Below are 8,522 nucleotides of genomic sequence, written 5' to 3'. Positions count from 1 at the left end.
AAGCAGGGGGGGATGTGGTCATGGCTGTGACACTGTGGCCGATGGGATTGTTTGGCGGCAGTGAGGATGCCGGGGGCTGGATACACTGTAGTGGAGAGTGTCACGGCCAAGTGGAAATTAAGAAAGCTGGGGAGATGCACTAAACCATTTTTCTGCCTTAAGGAGGACTCCCTTGGAATAAAGATGCCTTTAACACTGAAAAATACTTTAAATTATGCTCTTATTTTTCCCATTTCTACTGCCTGTCTGTATATAATTTTCCTGTTTGTGCTGTGAATACAGACTATTCATTTCCCCTAAAACCATTTGCTTACCCACTTTGCTTTCAAAAGCTGGTGCAGGTGCAGATCCTGTCCATGACCATCGTGCCTGAGCCACCAGTGCTGCCTAAAACTCTGCTCAGAGCTGTTTGCATCAGTCTTTTACAGCCCTGTAAGCATTTCCCCTCTCTGTGGTTCCCAAGGCAAAGGCCTGCTTGTCACTGACCTCCTGGTTTGCCCCAAGAATTTGGGTTTTGGTCCCTCACCGGTTATGAGGGAGATGCAGACCCTGCTACCAAACCTGAGATGCTGCCGGGAAGCCGTAATCCTTGGATCAAGCTCTCCCATTTCACCATACACAGTACAAATCTCCCCTAAGCCCATGAGATCAAGTGAGAGCCCCATTTCCCTGTTCACTGTGACCATCATCAAAAAAAATTACAGTTTCAAGCGTAAAACCACTTCGGAGTGCGGTTGTTGAGTGAGGGTTGGTTTTTTTAGCCAAACTGATATAAAAAGAGCTGAAATTCAGATTCAAAATAAAACAATTTTCATCCTCTAACTTCTTTCTTCAGGCAATCAGCTTGTTTCTTTAATTCCAATTAGCTCTTCATAGTCGAGTCCCATTTTATTTAATCATATTTTTTCAATTAAATTCAATTGTCTGTGATCTTCTTTACTTTCTATGCTTCCCTGCATGTCTAATACTGACAAACTTTGCATTTGTTCCTTTTGTTTTCCTTTTATTTTTCAAGCTTGTGACATTTGGCTTAACCAAATGATCTTCTGGATGAGCCATGGCTTGGTCCAACGCTGAGGCACATCTGCGTTGCCCAAACACAAGCAGTGGCTGCTACAACCACACTGCTGGGAGGGGGATGTGTATCCCACCAGCTGGCTGTCTATGCTTGATGTTGGGACATTCCAGGGAGGATACTCAGAGCCATGGGGCACAAGGCTGGGGCAGGCTTCCCACCTTCATTGGCCAACAGTGGGTCAGAGGAAAAGGATTGTTCTTTTGCTTTTTGAAGTGCCTCTTCAAAACGCAGCCTTTATTTCTTTAGATTTTTTTGAAGGGATAAAGCATGGTGTTAAATGTGGGTTACAAGTACCTGGGGGAGTTCAGACCAAGTCAGACTCTTGATTTCAAGTGTCAAATATTCAATGCCTGCACTGGATCTGCAGTGTAGCTCCAAGCCATACATGATTCTTTTTTTTCTTAAGAAGCTCTTTCACAGAGCCTTCCCAGGTGCAGCCAGCACTCCAGGCACATAAGCACGGCCCACTGCCCCACAGTGGGTCCAAACTCATCCCTCTTGCACGCTGTGCATCAACTCTGAAGGCCCACACAGGTTTCCACAGCCAGCCCCTACCCCTGGTCAGGATGAAGGAAAGCTGGGGAAAAGCAAGGCTATTCAGCAGAGAGGAAAAGCATCGGTCAGCAGTTTTGTCCATAGCTGTGAAGCACCCATGGAGCAGAAGAACTGCATTGGAGATGGTAAAGCTGCCACCCGCCAAGAAAGCTGTTGGCAGTGGGCACACTTGAGACAACTCTCAGCAAAGGGATAAACTCAGAAAAGCTGCAGCAGCCACAGGATAAACCTCACCATATACAGAAACAATGTAGATTGTCAGATAAAGACATCTGGTCACTTCTCCAGTGCAAGATTGTAAAAGGCATCTGGGAGCATCCTTCCCTGCCCAGTGGCCACCAGACCTGGCATTCGCAGGGGAGCCTGTGGGGCTTGCTCAGTTATTGAATTGGGGGTGTTTTGCCTCTTTTAGGCTGTAGCATAGTCAGTTTCATCATCATCAGTGGCACCATGATGCTCTCAGGGCTTCTGGAAAGGTTACAGGAACCAGAGGACCAGAGATCAGGTGAGAAATTCCATTTCCACCACCTTTTTTAAATACTAATAAATGCTTAGTCTCTGTGGTTATGATAAAAAGCTTGAAGCAGCCCCCAAGTGTATTTCAAAGATGGAAGGACCAGAAGGCAAAGAAAAAAAGGCCCCCAAGTTTTATTATTATGTATAATCAGAGTGTAATTGGAGAGCAGACGCTGTCTGTAGCATGCTGCCTTTGGGGACTCAGGATTTCTAATAAGAAATCCCTGGGGGAATTAGACCTTGTCTTGGTGGTGTTATGGCTGATTTACAGGGATGCACCTGGAGCCAGAAACCATGCTCCAAGTCACTGCACTTCAGCAAAAGCAAAAAAAAAGAAGAATACAGGCACCATTTGTAAATCCTTGCAAAAACTGGGTCTGCCGTGGAAACAGCGATAGCCCCTTAATTATAGCAGCGCTTGTGGGAGCTCTGATAATTAGGAGTTTCTGGTGTTCTGGAAATCAAAGTGGTTTCTATTCTCTTCTTTAATTAATCCAGGCTTTTATCTGTGAAAGTGGAGATGAATTAAGGTCCTGCTCTGGGCGAAGTGCAATGATGCAGTCCCTGGCAGGGTGAAGCCATTGGACCCCAGGACGTGCGTGACGTCCCTCACACTGCAGCATCCCTGACCTCCAGGTCTCAATATTTTGGGAAAATGAAGGGGAATGGCCAGTGGGAGATACACTTCAGGCAGGGCTTGCCACATCACACACACGTCACAGGGACCTGCTGCATGTGGCTGTGTGTCCGTGTATCCAAAGCATAGGGCAGATGCCTGCCAATGGGAATTTATGGGAGGCAGATTAACACATCCAAGTGCCGGGTTCTGCACATTGGCCATAACAACCCCATGCAGTGCTACAGGCTGGGGTCAGAGTGGCTGGAGAGCAGCCCGACAGAGAGGGACCTGGGGGTACTGGTTGATGGTAGGCTGAACATGAGCCTGCAGGGTGCCCAGGCAGCCAAGAGGGCCTGTGAGCCTATGAGGAAAGACTGAGGGAGCTGGGGTTGCTCAGCCTGGAGAAGAGGAGACTCAGGGGTGACCTTATCACTCTCTACAACTACCTGAAGGGAGGTTGTAGACAGGCAGATGATGGTCTCTTCTCCCAGGCAGCCAGTACCAGAACAAGAGGACACAGTCTCAGGCTGCGCCGGGGGAGGTTCAGGTTGGATATTAGGAAGAAGTTCTATACAGAGAGAGTGATTGCCCATTGGAATGGGCTGCCCGGGGAGGTGGTGGAGTCGCCGTCATTGGAGGTGTTCAGAAGGAGACTTGATGGGGTGCTTGGTGCCATGGGTTAGTTGTTTGGGTGGGTTGGATTGGTTGATGGGTTGGACGCAATGATCTTGAAGGTCTCTTCCAACCTGGTTTGGTTTATTCTAAATATTTTTTTTATTCTAAATATTACAGACACCCAGTGTTATCACCTCCCCATGCTGGAAAAAGTGAGTCAAGCTCTGTAGAAATCATAGAAGTGGTATAAAATCATGACTGCTTGTTTGCATGTTTGTTCAAAGTAAATTAATGTCCCTTTTATTTCACCCTGGGATGGGTTGATTTTGGAAGGTTTTCCCTGGCAAACCCCTAGGCCTGTGAAATCAATTTGAAAATCCATGTGACTGTTAGAGGCTGACAAGAGCAGTATTTGCTTTATGGTAAGGACATACAGTATGATTAGATACCTTTGTGATGTGAAATTCCATGTGTGGATGGTAGAGAGAAGTTTTCAGCAGTAGGCAAAACTTCCAGCTGATGGGACAACCACAGTGCTGGAAACAGCAGCATCTGCCACCCACCAGAGCTGAAGGCAGCAACCCAAGCCAGTATATTGCAATTAACCCCCACAGCTCATTAATCAAATCCAGCCCTGTCAGTGTTATCAGGGAGCTGACTGGAAACGATCCTTTACGTCAAAATCTGGTTTTAGATCTAATAAATCAGGACCTATCCTGGACAAGCCCTGCTCCGGTTTGGGGCATCTCCATCCCCTCATCGTTTCCCACACAGTGAATTCTGCTGCAGGTTTCCAAACCACAGGCTCAGCACTAGAGCTGTGCCCCAGCACAGCTTTCTGTTGAATTAAACTGTTCCACCCAGAAAGAAACTGCTCTTCGACATCCACCTCGGTTTATTTTGGGTCTTTTTCTGGTTTATCCTACTAGATGGCGCCTGCACGACAGGCGGAGATGAGCCAGGCAGCGCCAGCGCCGAGCATCTCTACCAGGTCTCCTCCGTGAAGGGCTGGCTGATAAATGATTTTTTTTTTTTCTCTGAAAACCAGGAGCTGTGAAAGTGATAACCTTCCGGGAGCTGATTAGCAGCAGAAGACCGTTTTCTGGTAGCGCTGTGTTAACTGTGTTTTCCCACTGGCTTCCCCGGAAAAGCCTTCGAGGGGGCATGAGGCTCAGCCAGAAGCTGAAGCCTGGGCGTGTGTGAGCCCTGTACAGACACTTCCAGCCCGAGCATCCTCCTGAGCGTCCTGGATGCATGCCTGTGCCGCCAGAGCGCTTAGGAGGGTGCTCAGTCTGGAAGTGTCTGACACTGCTATGCCACCACCCATACTTGGGCACATCTCACCTAAATAGCCTGTTCCACAATCGAGGCATTTCACCAGTATTTACGGGTCATCAGCAGGAGACACGCAGCCGATGGGGAGAAGCAGGCAATCAGTGTGGATGCAGACTCCCACTGACTTCTCTGCACTGTACAGCCACCACCACCTCTGCACAGCCATTGGGTGGGAGGAGGGCTGTGGGGGTACAGCCCATTGCTCCCCACCTGGGATACTCAGGGAAGGACATTGCAATGTCTTGTACTGCCTGCAGCCTGCCCACAAGCTGCTCTCCTCTGCCTGCTCCCTCCTCACAGCTCCATGAGAATACAGCCAGATCTGTCCCCAGGACCATCAGGATTGAATGTTACCCCCAGTATTTCCAGATAACCCCAGCAGAGTCAAGGGGCAACACAAGGTTCTTTACCCAACAAAGGCACTATTTGTCCAACTCTGGCTTCACAGAGCCATCACAGCTTGCCCCACACCCACTTTTGCAGCCTGCAGCTCATTCCCCCTGCACACACCCTCTGTTTCACAACTGCACTGAATTAATTTCTGGTCTTCATCTGCTGTCAATAATTAACCACACGTTATCAATTCCACCTTGCTTCCATTGTACATGCACCATTCCAGCCCCTCAGCCAGACCACATGCCAGCCTGGATCATCGCACTGGTGAACCTGCCTAAAGCTCCTGTTGTCCTTCTGACCCATTTCCCAATACAGTATCACAGGGCCCCAGAAATGCAGCTGCCAGTCCAAACCTCAGCTCTGGAAAGGCTGGAGGACCTACAATTACTGACTGCCTTGCCAGATAGGTCTGGAATGCAAATGCTAAGTTTTCCACTTACTGCCCCTGGGGTTCAGGGCAAAGTGGAGCTATTGTGGGTGGCAGGGTAAGATGGTGCCCTCAGGCTCTGTTACCTGAATTTGCTGCTGCTACCCAGTGCTGCCACATCCCCCCCAGGCCACTGGTGCACACTAGCCCTTGGGCTGGCACATGGACCTTTGTAGTGCATCCAAGGCATGTGGCAAGGGGAAAGTGCATTGGTGGGGCTGGTCGACCACTGCCTTGGTCTCTGGGTACACACTCTGGAACAGGACCTTATTGATGAGGTGCAGGGCAGGCAGGAGGCAAGCTGGCCTGGTACACCCTTCCATGTGGCCACCTCAGATGGTTTGAACATCCCAGCATGAGCCCCAGGATTCAGCGTGGGAGGTGGAGACTCTCCACAACTCCCTGGCCTGGCAGCCAGGATCTGCCGAGGTTCATCTGCTCACCCTTGCCACACTGTGCTGGCACATGGGCATTGGCAAAGCCTGCCAGTGCCAGCCCTGAACAGCTCCACAGCAACTGCCCAGCCCCACGGCAGGGAAGGAGAGGGATGACAGGACACAGGTGGCACCATGGCTGAGGGGACAGCAGGGGCACAGCCAGCTGGACAGAGGGGCACAGATGGTGCTGCCAGAGAGCCACAGCTCCAACCACCGAGTGATAGGCCAGGAAAGACAACTGCTGGGAGAAGAAGGGTCCAGCTGACACAGGGAAAACCGTTGCTCAGGACCAGCAAAGAGAAAGGAAAGCAAACAAGCAAACAACCAACCAACATATAAACACTCTGGGTAGACAAGGATTAAGCCACTTTTCAAGCACACATCAAGTCACCTCATCAGGAAGGCAGTTCCTAAAGACATTTCCTGAGAAGCCAACAAAGCCTGCCATGGACCAGGAGCTGGGGAGGTTTTAGCTACCTACTGAGATAGCTGCAGGAAAAATGGAGCTGCAGGACTCAAACCATTCAGCAAACAGGTGACCCAGACAGAGCTGGCCACTGGTTTGAGAAGAGGGAGATAGGCATAAAATATGTGTTCACTTTGAGGCAATTCTTTGTGACAGAAAGGTGGGAAAGCAGAGGATATTTTGTTGAAAATGATGGGAATAAACAGCAAAACTTGTTATTTGAAAAGGAAGTGAAAACTTGAATAAAAAGTAGAATTCGGTGCTTTGGGATAAAGAAACCCCAGAAGACTGGAAATGGTCATAAACCCATAACAGTAGTCTTGCCCCATGCAAGGGAGAAGTACAGAGGCAGACCCACATGCTGCAACCACAGCATTACAGAGACCTGAAAGATCAAAGAAGACTCATGTAAAACGAATCTCAATGACCAAGGCAAAGAAGGTCTTGATATGAGCTCTATAAATAAATTTAAACAAACAAACAAACAAAAATCTCCTTTACATAATGCAAGAGTGCAGGTAAAAAGATACAGAAAGCACAGGAGAGTTCAACCATTTCAGGAAGGAAAACTTCAGTTGCCACAAAGGGCTGATCACAGCATACAAACTGTTGTTAAGATATGCATGAGGAGACAGAGACCACCACAGCGAAGGGGGGGTAAGGAGTAATCTGGGTCACTCAGCTGCGTTCAGTCACAGATGGACTTCATAGAGGCATGATGAAGTACAGATATGCCAATGATCCTCCTTCTTCTAACCTTGCCAACAGGTTTTCTCACCTCTCCAGTACTCCCCAATATCCAGGGAACTCTCAGCATCTCAAAGTTAGCAGCTTCAACATCCCTAGCTTCTGAAGCTTGCTCTTGTCCAAGGTCCAGCCACCAATGCAAGTTTCACCCAGCAATCCCATGTCTTCTCTGCAGCCTCTCCATATCAGCAGGTTTTTGTACCTCTTACCCTATGGATGTGAGAATGGATGTGAGAAGCAGTGGGTATCTCCTCAAGGTGAGAGGACCCTAGCTACACCCCCTCAATCCAGAATAGCCCTGGCTGACAGCTGGCCCCATTTTCAGGAAACACAGAGAAGGAAGAGGGGGAACGTCTGTGGAGGACAACAGAGAGAATGGACTGGGATCATCCAGAAGAAGGGATGTTCAAGATGGGTGCAGAGGGGATGACATCAAAGATCAGGAGATTAGGAAAATCTTCCTAACTGCAGAGGCAGTGAAACACATCAGGCTTGGATCTGTGGGGCTGCACATCCCTCCTTGCAGGCTTCAGACTCAGATCCAACCAGCACCTCTGCAGCTATGCCACAGTTCAGGGACGCATGAGACAATCCCTTCAGGTCCATCCTCTCCGTGCTTCTCTCTTCTACTGACTGAATGAACCAAAGCCCCAGAGGGATTTTTTTTAAATCCCTGTGGGTTTGACCCGGTGTTTTTTTCCTGAAAACACTACTTTTAGTGCCAGCTCTCGGCAGCTTGACAGTGCACTGTTGATGGTGTATCAGTGCGGAGCCAGGCGGCTGTGTGAGGGCTGGTTCCAACTGGACAGCTCCTTGCCAGAGTAGGGGTAAGAACCATTATCTGCTACACACCCCATGGCACAGCTTTTAGGAGAAAGCGTGCAGTCCCTGATAGTGTGCACCAAGCCACACCCTTCCATTAAAATGAAACGCTGGCTAGCTCTGAAATGCACTTATAAATAGAAAATTAAGTCTGCCTCCGACTCCTGCCTGTAACGGATACCGCATCCCTGCAGCCTCAGCGGTGATGCCCTCCTGCCCCTGCGTGTTTAACCTCGGCACGGCAATGCCACCTCGGGAGGGCAGCGGGGCTTGTGGTGGGGCCAAGGGTGGAGGGCTCAGGGCTTCCACACCCTCTTCACCCCCGGGTCGGGCGGTGCTGGGCCATAGCCTGGCTGTGTAGAATCCTGCTGGGCCCGGGAAGCCGTGCTAGGCTGTACCGAGCCGGAATAGATGATGCCGAGCCACGCTGTACTGTACTGAGCTGCGCCGTACTGGGCTATGCGGTCAGCCAGGCTGTGTAGAACCGCGCTGGGCCGTGCCGTGCCGAG

Source organism: Melanerpes formicivorus, unplaced genomic scaffold, assembly GCF_026170545.1.
Source record: "Melanerpes formicivorus ecotype bairdi unplaced genomic scaffold, bMelFor1.0.p_v2 SCAF_5, whole genome shotgun sequence".
Classification (NCBI taxonomy): Eukaryota; Metazoa; Chordata; class Aves; order Piciformes; family Picidae; genus Melanerpes; species Melanerpes formicivorus.
This window is presented reverse-complemented; position numbering follows the sequence as displayed.